Source organism: Molothrus ater, chromosome 11 (assembly GCF_012460135.2).
Source record: "Molothrus ater isolate BHLD 08-10-18 breed brown headed cowbird chromosome 11, BPBGC_Mater_1.1, whole genome shotgun sequence".
Classification (NCBI taxonomy): Eukaryota; Metazoa; Chordata; class Aves; order Passeriformes; family Icteridae; genus Molothrus; species Molothrus ater.
In genome coordinates, this window is record NC_050488.2 from 5,632,840 (window position 1) to 5,645,751 (window position 12,912).

The following is a 12,912-nucleotide window of genomic DNA, read 5'->3' on the forward strand; positions in this document are numbered from 1 at the left end:
TGAATTCTAGTGTGTGGCCTTGCTCTGCCACCCTTGGAAACTGTTTATGGGCTCAAACCCAGATTTCTGGTTGGTGCTGATCTGACCCTATGTCTTTGAACCACTTTTAAATGCATGCAGTGTAAGTCAGTTGGTCTGTGATCCCTTTTATTTTTGTAAGCTAATTATTTTATCTATAATTAATTCTTATGAAACTTAAATATCATTATATGTAATTGAATAGTTAATGATTTACGTATTTTACATTCTACAGCATACCTGAATAAATATGATCATTCAAGTCTGGATGATCTACAACATGAATGTATAGGAAGTGTTAGTAAGCTTAGTGTCCTAGATCACCACAGAATTTTTCTTCTAGCAGGCTGATATTAAATATGATTCACTGCACGTCATTCTTGTGATTATAAAGGTGCCTGTTTTTTTTTTTTTTTGTGACAGAAGATAAATGGAAGAACAATTCAGATGTTCAAATATTAACTAGCTGCTTTTTCATGCTGTTAGTACAGTAAATTCTATTGCTAAGGACAAATAGGTACTGCTTTTCTTTATTGGTTTTGACTTGCTTGAAGATTAGAACAAAACTTTTAGAAGGACAGGTTTGCCATGTTTCCAACTACTTTTACTCAGCAAAATTTTTAAGGCTGTGTTTGGAGGCAATTTCTTCTAACGTTTCTTCACTTTTGTCTATAGGAAAGTGTGTTATACATGCAGGTTTAGAACAGTGAGGAGGCTTTTATGAGCTGGTTATGCAGAGGATGGCAGTGATATAAATCATTTAGGGGAGGAAGAGCTGAGAGAAGAGGTAATAGTTCCCTTATGATTATCCAAACTTTGTTTCCAGGTAGGCCCAGAGCAGAAGAGGAGAAGTCATTCCTGATCTCATTAAATAAGTTTTTTACCTGCTCAAGCTTTTAGGAAAAAGTATAGGTTCAGAAAAAACTTCAGAGCAATTTAGGACTTCAGAACAATTGTTTATTCTCTGTTAATGATTTTATATCCTCCTCCTCCTCTCAGAATATACCTGTTGTGCAGGTCCTTTATAGCAGTAGGACAAGCTCAGGTTGAGTGAAGGCTTCATGCACTTTGTTTAAATGTAGATGAATGCACTCTATAGCAGGAGTAGTAACTGTCAGTAGTGGTGAAAAAAGAAAAAAAATTAAATTAGGGATGCATTTGTGTCAAATCCATGTATTTACAACTGTCCTTTAGGGACCAAAGTCTTGATGTACTGTTTTAGTTTTTATATATCTGGGGAAAAAACTGAATCACAAAGACCTAATGTAATTTCGCAATTTCCTTTTCAGAACTTGTGGAAGCATCCCTCCTAAACATACAGGTATTTTGAATGGTTCTTTCCTAGGCTTCTTCAGAAAGCAAGCTTCTTCTACCAGCAGTTTAGAGCACCTGATCCAGATTCCTGTTCTGAGTTGCCCTATGGAGGATGGGTTTGTTTTGCATTAACTAGGAAAAGTTTGTTGCTTAAAGCAAATCCTTAGAATGTCTCCTTAAGTCTCATGTAGAAAAAATCCCCTCTATTTCTCTATTTCATTCCTCTCACTACAACATTGACTTGAATAGTTTGATAACAAATATGCACAGTACCATTTCCATTCAAGTTATTTGAGACCAGACAGAAAGTCTGGGCAGAGCTTTTTCTGTGTGCACATCTCCTGCATGGCACAACTCGGAGGTGGAGGGGAGGTGGTTCTTACCTTGTGTAGGTGCTGTTTTCTGTTGTGGGTACTTTACCATCTTAAGTCTGACTAAATTACTTGGCTGCAAAGCAAAAGGAAAAACTGCTAAATATCTGCCCACTGTCTGCATGGCTCTTAGCACAGGGGGGACAGACTTAGCAGCTCACAGCTGCTGAAACAGGGAGTCACATCACCCCCATCTCTGTTCCTGTCTTCCTGCCTACGTGTTCTCACTTGTGCCAGCTTTGATGCTTGCTGGAATGCTTCAGGCTTTGATTTAACTCTTGAAATATCTGCAAGGTATTCCAGGGGGAAAAAAATCAAACCAACACATCCAAACCCCAAATAACCATGGTCACTTCTGCCTTTTTTCGGAACAACATTGACTTAATAATGGGTTTCTGTGCTTTAGAGACATGGGATAAATAGAGAACACAAAAGGAGGGCAGCAAAAATTGTTCTTTTTGGCAGCTGCAGCTGTTATGATGGTTCTGACATGTAGGAAAGAGCCTAACCTATGATGATTTTATCAAACTGGGTTTCAGTCACACGTGCAGCTCAAAGGGTTAAATTGCATTTGGCCCAATACTTTCTGAGCACCTGCAAATACACGTGAGTTTTATGTCTGATGTTTGTGAGTGCTAAAATAGAGCCATGCATGTACTCACATACCCTGCAATGCTTTCTTTGAAGTCAAGTGCATCGTGTGTGGGTCTCTGAGCTGCTCAAAGGGCTGACTGCTGCATTTCATTCATCCACCTGTAAACACTAAAACTTGTCTTAGATAGTGAATGTTGTGCTTATTTCTTGAATCCTAATTCTTGTATTGAGTGTAACAAGAATTCCCCTTTATAAAATAAGAACTTCTTTGATGGGCTTGTGATATTGCAGTGAATTATGGAATTATAGTAACACAGCAACAAGCTCCAATGTCATCCTAATCTGAACTGAAACCTATTTAGTTTCCAGGAAAAAATAAACAAATGGAGACTCAAGCCCTGGGGTCTTCTCCCAGGCAGGGTCATGGGCTTTCAGCTGGCTGTGTTTGCACATAGGTCCAAATGTTCCAGCTTGGATTCATCTCTTCTTTACTTTCTCATTTTCTCCTCTGAGACTTCTCGTGCTGGTTTTGTCTTCTTGGGATATCCTTCTGTTGGACATTCCTTCTGCTGTTATTGTTTGGATGCTTCTGTGTTCCTCTTCCCTTTTTTCCTTGTCTTTTCCTTTTGCACTTCTTTTTTCCTCCTGTTACAAATATTTCTTGATAGACAAAATACCTTTCGCTTTAGCCCAGCGTCTGTTGGACAAATGGTCACAAGGGAAATGTGCAGATGGCTTAAACAGATGTTCCTGTCAAAGTCAAAATATTTAACTCCTGAATTCCTCCTAGACAGTGCCTCTGATGAATAATGCCAGAATGGTGGCCAGGGACTTGTGTGGCTCCTTCTCACATTGCATTACTTTAACCTCCACCTATGAGCTTTCAGGAGAAATGAAGGCTGCTGAGAAAAGCTTTTATTATTTTCATTGCCATGTTAATCTGGAAGTCAGTTAGTAAAGATCTGTGCTTGTGCCAAAATGGGAGAACTGGTTTGAACTGGATGAAGTAATCCATCCTGAGTTCTCTCTAGCAAGGCCTGGGTGATTTTAACTTTAATCAACATATGCAGATTATCACTGTTGGTTTGGTTTTGAGTTTGTTTCTGGAGTTGTTATTTTTGGGCGTTTAAGTTGGGTTTTTTTCCCTCTGTGCTGAAACTAAAGATGAAATGTCAAGATATTCAGAAAAGAAATTGTGTGTGCTCTGGGGAATATTATTTGAATATAAATATATCCTTTATGCAAGTTGTTTTTCCTGTTTTCTAATACTGTTATAGTTAAATCAAGTTATTTTTCATAAAGTTGTGATTTGGATTATCAATCCTTTAGTTAATCAGGGAAGATGTACAAATAATTACTAACTGACAAAATATCCTAATAAAAATAGATGCACATGAGTACAGTCATCGTAAGCTAAAAATGAAAGAATGTGACTGATTTTTATCGAGTGAGTTCCTTGTGAGTGCCTTTCAAGTTTTGGAAGATGTACAATTTCAGAGTTCAGATGCTTTAATAAGAAACCAGTTAAATACTTGAGTGAACTAATCCGTAGGCACAACAGGAACTTGATGGTATAGTAGGTGGTAAGATTCATTTATGATAAGTTATAATGGAATTTCCCTGGAACTGTACATTCCTCCTACTTGAATTCATGTTAGTTTAAAAGACTGGCAATGTGCAGCAAATGCCAAGACATAAAAAAATTGGCAAGTTATTGTAAAACATGGAACTAAGTATATGCCTGAGCCACTGCCTGTAGCTCTTGGGAGTTCTGGTGTACCCTGTGGTCTCTATATGTTGAACTTGTGGTTCACATTTAAACATTTGTATTTGTCCAGAGCACTGAGCTTGTGTGTGTTTTGATTCAGAGCATGGGGTCTGCACAGAGCAGGAAGTGCTGCATGTCCCTCTTGAGATGATGTCACATGTGTTGTATCCAATAACTGCAGTGATGTGTTAGAGCTTTTCAGAATTCCTTTTTTTTTCTGTTTATTTTACAATTATAGATAGGCATAAATTCTGGAAACATTCCAAGTTATTGGCATATTAATGGGGCAGGGTTGGTTCTAATGAATTACAATTGGTTTGGGCCACTTTGAGCAAATTTCCGATTATTAATGGAATTTTAGTGCAGTGTTGTTCTACTTGGGACAATCTGAGAGCACTTTCAGCTTTTAAATGTCTCTGCAGATTGAGGGGCACTTATTTGGGCATCAGGAATAATTATCACATTAATCCCCTTTTTAATACTAGTAATTCTAGTTTTGACAAAATGACTCGTGCATTTTGGTTCAAGCAATTGAAAAAACCTCAGTAAATTGAGTCCTTCCAGGTAGTGATTTGTTGCCTGGAAATGTGCTCTTCTTTCTTCTTTACAGCTTAATTAAAAGACAGGTGCTAGAAATACTTTATTGAAGATAGTTCAGGAAAATAAAAACATTTAAAAGCTCAAAAACCCTCCCCAAAGCCAGAGCAAAAAAAAAAAAAAAAAACAAAACCCAAAAAAACACAAGTGCTAAAGAAACTCTGGGGTAAAACTTTTTTTTTTCACTTGACAACATGTAATTACAATTTTGCATTTTAACTGGTGAGTGATGAAGAGTCATTCCAGATGATTTAGCTTTTCTTGATTTTTGTGAATACAAAGCTGTTGTTCAGATCTTGGGAATATCATGTGGGCTACAAGTCTTGGTTCAAATTTCACTACCAGTTCTGAGAACTGGATGAATAAATTATATGAAATATGTGATATAAATGTTAATACAGCTGATAGACTTAGGTGACATCTACAATATAGTATTATTGTGTAGAGAAACTAATGTAGATGGATAAATTGACTTCCCAGAGAGTCTTCAAATTGTTATTTTTATGAACTTATTTTCCTACAGCACAGAGACAGCCCAATCTTATGGAGATTTCTATTGAAAATCTGCCTTATTTCCAGGTACATGTGAATGAGTAGGAATGATGGTTATGACTCTCAGGTGTGGGTGTTTAAAGCTGTCCATCATTTCCCCAGTTCCAGGTTTCACTCTGCAGGGTGCTGAAAGTTTGTGTGGTGCAGAGAGGCAGGAGGGCTGCCTGCCTGAGGCCAGTGCAGCTCTGAACTGGGCACCACTTTGTTTTGCTTGATGATTCTGATTGATGGGCCTGCCTGCTGTTTAATTGTCATCTTCCTGGCATTAGCTGGTAGAAAGGGTTTTTTTAGTTGTCACAGGGAGTAGATTGAAAAGGTTGTGCTCAGCTCCTCTTGATTCTCCAGCTCAACGTGCCGTTACCACAGTAATGAGGAAGTGGTCCCGTTTGGTGAAGGTGGTGGGAGTTTCTGTCTGAGCATTGACTGCTGGGGGGGTGGGATTGTGGGGGGAGTGTCACATCAGTGACAGAATAATGGTGGTGCAGCTCGAATGTTAAGAGCAATTGTTTGTACTCTTATCCCCGGGGACTGCTTGTGCCTAATACACCCTCATCAAGCTCAGCCCTTTCTCTAAAAGAATATTTTCCCCAGAGTCTGAAGCAATATATCTAAATATGTGTTTCTCACCATTCTGACTTTGGTAGGATCATTAGGACTGTTAATTAACTTGACCAAAGTAGTAGTTTAACTGGGACTCTGGTGCTGGTTTCTTACCAGCTGGTCTTCATATCACCTTTCTGCTATGTTCTGTAGAAATTACTGGTACTTGAGAACATGCTTGAGAGAAGCAGCATGTTGTTCTTTGAGATTCTGATTCGTGTTTTATTTAACACTGCAGATGAGGAAGGTGCTGGTTTGCACCACTATTGTGCCTGATTTGGGAGAAATTGTCTCTGTGATTCCAGTAAAATGGAATGTACTCTAAAGGAGGAGGTGTTTGGAGACCAGGAGAGCTGTTATGTGATCACTTGCTTTTGCTGTAAGATGAAAATAATACAGCTACCTATTGTTTTAAGTGCATTACTGTCTCCAGAGGAAATCTTTCCTTAGTGTTATATATTAATAGGCTAAGTTCAGCTGCAGGGCAAGCAGAATGAACTGCAAAGATAAAGAAGCCACGCCCAGGTTTGTGGTGGCTGAAATTGCTCCAGTTTGGGGCTGCTGCTGTTGGGAAGTGTCCGTGCATAGAGCCCAGGCTTGCAGGATGTGCTGTCTGGTTCCCAATAACTTGCTTTTCAGAATAGCTTGCTACATATGGAGGGTTTTTGCATATATAACATAAAATAATCTAACATTTTCTGATTATTTTTTCATTAAAGGGATTGCATATATTAGTTGTTATAATCTGCTTTTATTAGTGTTATAACCTGCTTTTATTAGTGAAATCTGTTAAGTGCTGTAGAGTGCAAGAATGGACAGGGCACTCATGTCTCTGTACTCCTGTGGCTTTGTCCTCAGCTTATTACTAATAAATGATCTGCCACTTACAACTTGGGTAATTTCAAACTATGTCCTGGACTGCTTACTGTTCCAAAAAGAGTTCTGATGAAATTCAGTTGGTGTTAGGTGGGGTCCTGAAACACCAGGGCTCCCAGGCTTGAAATCCAGCAGCTGCATGACACAGGAGAGAGTTTGGAAAGCACACTTGTAAGGAGGGGATGTTACTACTATGTCAGTGTTTAAATTCAATTTTTGACAACATTGCAGAGCACTCAGGTGAAAGTCAGTGCTCAGGTTTAGCTTTCAGGGTCATCATTTCTCAGTGAGGAACAAAACCCTTCTGCACTGGGGAAAGCCAGGATAAAGAGCAGCAGTGCACTCTGTCACCTCCAGTTCAGCTGCAAACTTCACTTCCAAGTGCTGGAATCCAGAGTAATTTACCAGGCTTCGGTGTTTTGTTAGCTCAGAGTAGGTGAAGTTCAGGTAAGGAACGTCAGATGCAAAATCATTCATGCACAGAGCCCTCAGGGGATTTGAAGGAATGGAGCTCTTGGCAAGGGCAAGCACCATCTTTAGACTAAAGGTCAAGTGTTAGTGACCTTCTTTGTTGATTATTTGCATTATAAGTGAAGCACTTAAAATGAGATGCTTTGTAGAAAGTGATCTAAACCAGCGGTGCTCAGGCATGTATTGCAATCCATTTGGTGCTTTTATCACGAGGAAGTTGGATGGCAAATTGAAACTGCAGGGTTCAGTTCCATGGCTGTTGAAGTTTGTTTACTCTGTCAGGAGCTGGTGCTTGTCCAGGGTGTCAGGTTTCATCACTTGGCGTGTAGCTTTACAAATCATCAATTGCAAAATCAGATTGATTTCCATCATGAAGCAGAAGATGTTTATCTTTGTCTCACGGGCTGATTTGGCTTAAAATTCTGCTATTTTCTGAGAAGGGAAAGCTGCTTTTTGTAGTTGATGAAAATGTAACTGCAGGGGGGGAAAAACCCCAAATGACAAAACACCAAACCCCAAACAACAGAAAACCAAACCAGCCACAAAAGTTGTGTTTGACAGCAGAAATGTAATAGAAGGAATTGTATTTGTGTCCCATGTAAAGAACATCAAAGCAGTTAGATATCTTGAGATAACTTGTCCTTGTGAGATGGAAATGTTAATGATTCATGAGGCTGAATCTCATTTAAATGTGAAAATGCTTTTGCATCCATATTATGGTGCTTCCTTTCCTTGTCCTGTCTTCTTTACCGAACTTTTGGTGATTCTGTTACTGTTTTTTTCCCTTTGTTATTGAGTAAAGTTTTGGAGAACAGGGTAAAATATTTCCCTTCAGTCAGTTTGCAATAGTTGTTGGAATATTAATCTCTTTTTAGAGTAGAGCACAGAAGAGATGAAAGGAATGAATTGTTCCTTCTTGTGCTCAGGGCATGTTTTCTGTGCCCTTGTGCCTCATGCCTTCCACTTGTGATCAGCTGCTGCTGTCTAAAACACTTTCCTGAATAGATCAAGTAACCCTAAACCTCATGAACAGTCTCCTTGCTCCCTATTTAACAAGAAATGCTACTGTTTTCTTAATCCTATATTATGTTCTTTGCAGAGTACACTTAGTTTCCCAACCACTCATGTGGACCCTTTCATTTTCTGTTTGTGCCTTACTGTAAGCAAAAGAAATACATTTGGAATAGCAAAGGTAAAAGAACCCCAGAATGTTCAATGATGTTGCATTCAAACTTAGTGAGCCTTTACAGATTTTTGGAGGTCATATATTTATTGTGTGATTCTTCCCTGTAGTATTTGCCTCTTGCCAAATGGCTGAAAGTTCTGCTCTTTCAGTCAGAAACAGGCACAACATCACAGGTGATAATTTTACCTTTCAAAGTATTAAAAACCAAGCCTAAAAAAAATTATCTAAAAAAAGTATGAAAAGCAGGGAGTTCTTTATTTTCTGAATCTTAGGAGTGTGTTTGGCTGAACTTCTATCCTGCAGAGGTGTTAGGTAGAAAGTTTTTGTGACATTCTCTTGTGATCATTTGAGTTTGATGCATAAGGTTTTGGGAGGAAGAAATCTGTGGCTGTTTTTCTTCTTTCCTGTAGTTGTGCCTGAAAGGAGCCCTGCTCTCCCAATCCTGTATAAATTGAAATCCTGTGACTTGGAGAGATGTGACAACTGTAAGGGGGCAGGAAAGTAGAATGTGAGGCTGAGTAATGAAGATAATGAATGGCATGGAGTGGGCATGTTAATATTACAGCTTCTGGAATTGAGTTTGAAAATATCTGTATAAGAGGCTCACACAAATAAAAAGGGAAGGATGTCCTTTGATAAGAGAACAGATGATTGACCATAATGGGTGAAGGAGGAAAGTGAGAAGTAAAGTTTTCATCAATATCTTCATAATGGTGTAGAGAGAGATTTGGGATCAATCTGCAGTCCAGGGCAGAGAAAATCCAGCTCAAGCCAGAATTTTCTGAGAGTACCTTTATGGCCCTTCTTTAATGGATTTTGCTGGCTGGATATTTGAAATGCTTCTTCCAGGCAAGGAAGTGATTTTTTTCAGTAATTTTTTTTCTTTAAAACTCAGAATATTCTGCAGTAACATCACAGGCTTGGACATCACTACTGCAAATCATTGGGTATTTTACATGGAAAGGCTTACAAAAGGATCCATGATTTCTTTTTTCTTTTCATTGCCTGTGATCTGTCCATGTGCTTACTTCAGTCTCCTTAGTACTGGAAGTGCAGCTCTAGGATTCTTCAAGAATAAATTGAATGTGAATTAGGGATATTTCTCATACTTCCATTTAAAAGATAAAGGATTGGAATAACAAAAGCTTTCTTTTTCCTAGGTGTTGCCTAGACAAAATTTACTTAATGTTACACAAATATCACTGAATCACAAAAAATCTCATTTCTTCTCATCATACACTTTTCAGAGAAGATTAAAATATTCTTTTATAGTCCTTCACTTGCTACAGAGTTTGCCAAAAATATTTGATTAGCCCAGTGATTATAAAAAGTAATGTTTTCATCTGGTTTCTATATCCTATTAAAGCAGAAGCCAGTAGGGAAATTTTTTATTCCTTCAGTGTTGAGGGTTGGCAGGAATGCTCTGTGAACTTCAGTCAGATTAAAATTAATAACCATATTTTCTATATTCCATCTGGCTAAATTGCCATGAAAGCTTTGTGTTTTCTTCTGTTCCTGTGCACGGACACCCTTGCTCGAGAGGGATTAATGCATTTGGTTAGAAATGTTTAATTTTAATGAAAAGAACTCAGTCATGAAATTGAACATCTAATTATTGCCATAAAAACTTAGCAGCAAGATGTCACGACCAAATGGAGGTTTCCTAATGTAGGAAAGTAGAGGTAAAGCTCTGTACAGTGCAGTGGACCAGAGACCAAAATGTAGATTTAGGGTGCTGAAGGTGATGGAGGAGTTTTAGTTGATGTTATGACAGTTCTATCCTTTGATTTCAACAATGCAGAGCAACTGCTTTTAAAAATGACTATGGCTGTAAAGAGGTCAGTGCTGAGCCAAAGTGAAGAACCACTAAGTGGAGAAAAAACCACATATTTTAGTCTAATGTGTAGAGGATAAGTGTGAACATCAACTAAAGCAAAGACCCAGTTATGGCAATTGGGATTAGTCCTCTGATGGTTTCACATGAATAGGATAAAAATAATGCAAGTTATATACCAGCATTCCTCACAGATAACTGAGCAGTGTTACTGTCCTCATTGTCCTTTCTTGTGGTTTTACTGGGGTGAACCCTTCTGTTGCCACCTTCACTATTTCTACAACAAAATTTTTTCTGCTATGAGGGCCATGAACTGTCCTTTACACCAGGAGTGAAATAGACCCCCCTGTCTTCCTCAAAGTGTATTGAAAACCTTTTAAGGTGCAAGTCAATATACCTTGAGCAGTTAAATTTATATTATCTGGATGTAAGTTTTCTTTATCAGCAGAATAAGTTTTTTTGTAATTTTCAGAAACTTGAGAGGACATTAATGTGAACACACAAATAACATTATAATGTGCATACTGGGCAAACTGTCTTAGCCATGTATGTTCGTAAATGTATGTCCATTATGTATCAAATAAGGAATTGTGAAACTAAATTATCACTCTGTATGTCAACAGTCAAGAGGCTGGATTTAGAGGACATTGTCATTTAATACTATTAATATAATACTTAATTTTGAGGAATATTTGATTTCCCATAATTTTTCCTTTAGTCAGCTTCTGTAACAAAAACTGGTTTAAAATATCTCGAGTTATACGGATGAGGAAATCCCCAAACAAAATACCTGCCAGAGAGAGTTTCCTAACTTCCTTGTTTGTCTAACTGTGATTCAGTTTGGTTAATGCTGACTCAGATGTAAATTTTTTTTTTTTTGTTTTCTTATTAATGTTCCTGGTTTCATGTGGATACTCCCATTGACCTGATTCTTCTGGTAAGGGGTTTTCATACCTGATTCTTCTGGTAAGGGGTTTTCATACTGTGACTCAGGGGCAATGGGACAAGTACATGAAAACACCTGTTAGTATCAGGTAAGTTGGTATTTACATTTTGTTTATTCCTTCAGCTGAGAAATCTGGAAGATTTGCCAAATGTTAAAACTCGCAAGTCTTAAAGCTTCCTCTCACCTGAGAAACACTCATGCCACATTTAATGGAGCACATTCTGAAATGGGGAATGTTCAGAGGCCTGACCTGAGGTGAGGAACAAGTTGTGCAGGTGAATGCTGACACTGCTGAGCAGCTTCACAGCTGCAGTTTCATACCTGCACTGCTGCCCACTGTGTCCAGATGCTTTGGCCATGCCACTGCAGCCATGTCCTTGTGCCTGAGCACAAGCTGGCACAGCCCCAACAACTCTGCAATTCAGACTTCTCAGGTCCCTGTGAGGCCTCTCTTTTCTTTAGAACTGCTGCTGGCTGTTTCAGGCTGCTGTTGGTACCTGGTGGTGCTGCAGTGACCCTGCTAGTGGCCATCAGCCACACAGAAGAGGCTTCCCCCACATCAGGTTAAAAGTCCATTTCATCAAAGAATTCCTCACCAGCTCAGCTATGTCCCTTGTTTTCTGTTCAAATCTCCATGGTTTTTCCTGTTAAATGAATTGCACTGCTTAAAACAACATCAGGAAAACAGAGCCACAGAGTCGTGGTCCAGTGCTGTGCTGTATGTTCTTGTTGTTTGCATCAGCCTCAGTAAAACTGACTGAATACCCATGAATTGTCCTGGACTGGTTTCAGTGGAAGGCAGCAAGAGTTTTTGCTCCAGTTCTGTTACTGTAGTAAAGTTCACAGACAACCTGGAGCTCTTCAAGGTAAAACAAGCAAGGGAGGATGATGGTTTCTATTCAGATGGATGAAAAATCCCTCCTCCCTTACTTGCAGACCTCTTTAAGCAATTGGCTTCCACAATAATCTTGCTGTAGGATGAATGTTAATGCATCACTGATAAACAAGGTAATCAGGGTCTTTTTTGGCCTCACCTGGTTCTAACTCCTCAGCTATTTCTTTATTACTGGAGGTGCCAGGTACTAAAGGGACTCCCCATTTGTGCTCTAAATTAATTCCTTCTGTTTTTTGTAATGAACTGATTTTCCCTTGTACACCAGGCAAAGCTTCACCCCTCTAGGTTACATCTTTGCTCTTTTCTGTCTGCTCTGAGTCCCTGCAGGAGAGGAGTGGCAGGCTGTGTCCTGGCAGAGGACAGTGCCAGGATGTTGTGCAGCTCGGGGCAGCCTGTGTGACATCGCTGTCCTGGAGCCCTGTCAAACACACCATGGACACTTTGTAATTTGAAGGCTAAAACTGAGATCTGCCTGAGCATTTGCAAGCAAGAGCCAAGAGGTAGAAACTCAGAAAGCACAGCCAAACCAGCCTTTTAGGCAGTGTCAGGAGGTTTCTGTAAAATTTGCCGCAGGCAAAATCTGACTTGTTCATTTTACAAGATGTTTGACTTTCTGTGAAGTCACATTTTGGAGCTCTATGCCTTTGATTTTTCTTGGAAACATTTTGGGAGACTTTATATATGATGGTTTCAGAAGGTTAAGAACCAAGCATTTCACTGCCCTGCATAAACCTGGCATTGGGAATATGTTTGTACAGCTGTCACCTTTGTCCCTTCAGCTATTCTCTTCTGTGGTCACTGGGTGTTTTTCATGTGTCTGTCAGATGACAGCCCAGGAAGGGACACACCTTGTGGGAAAAGATTCTTTAAGTCTGTGCCCTTTTGACACT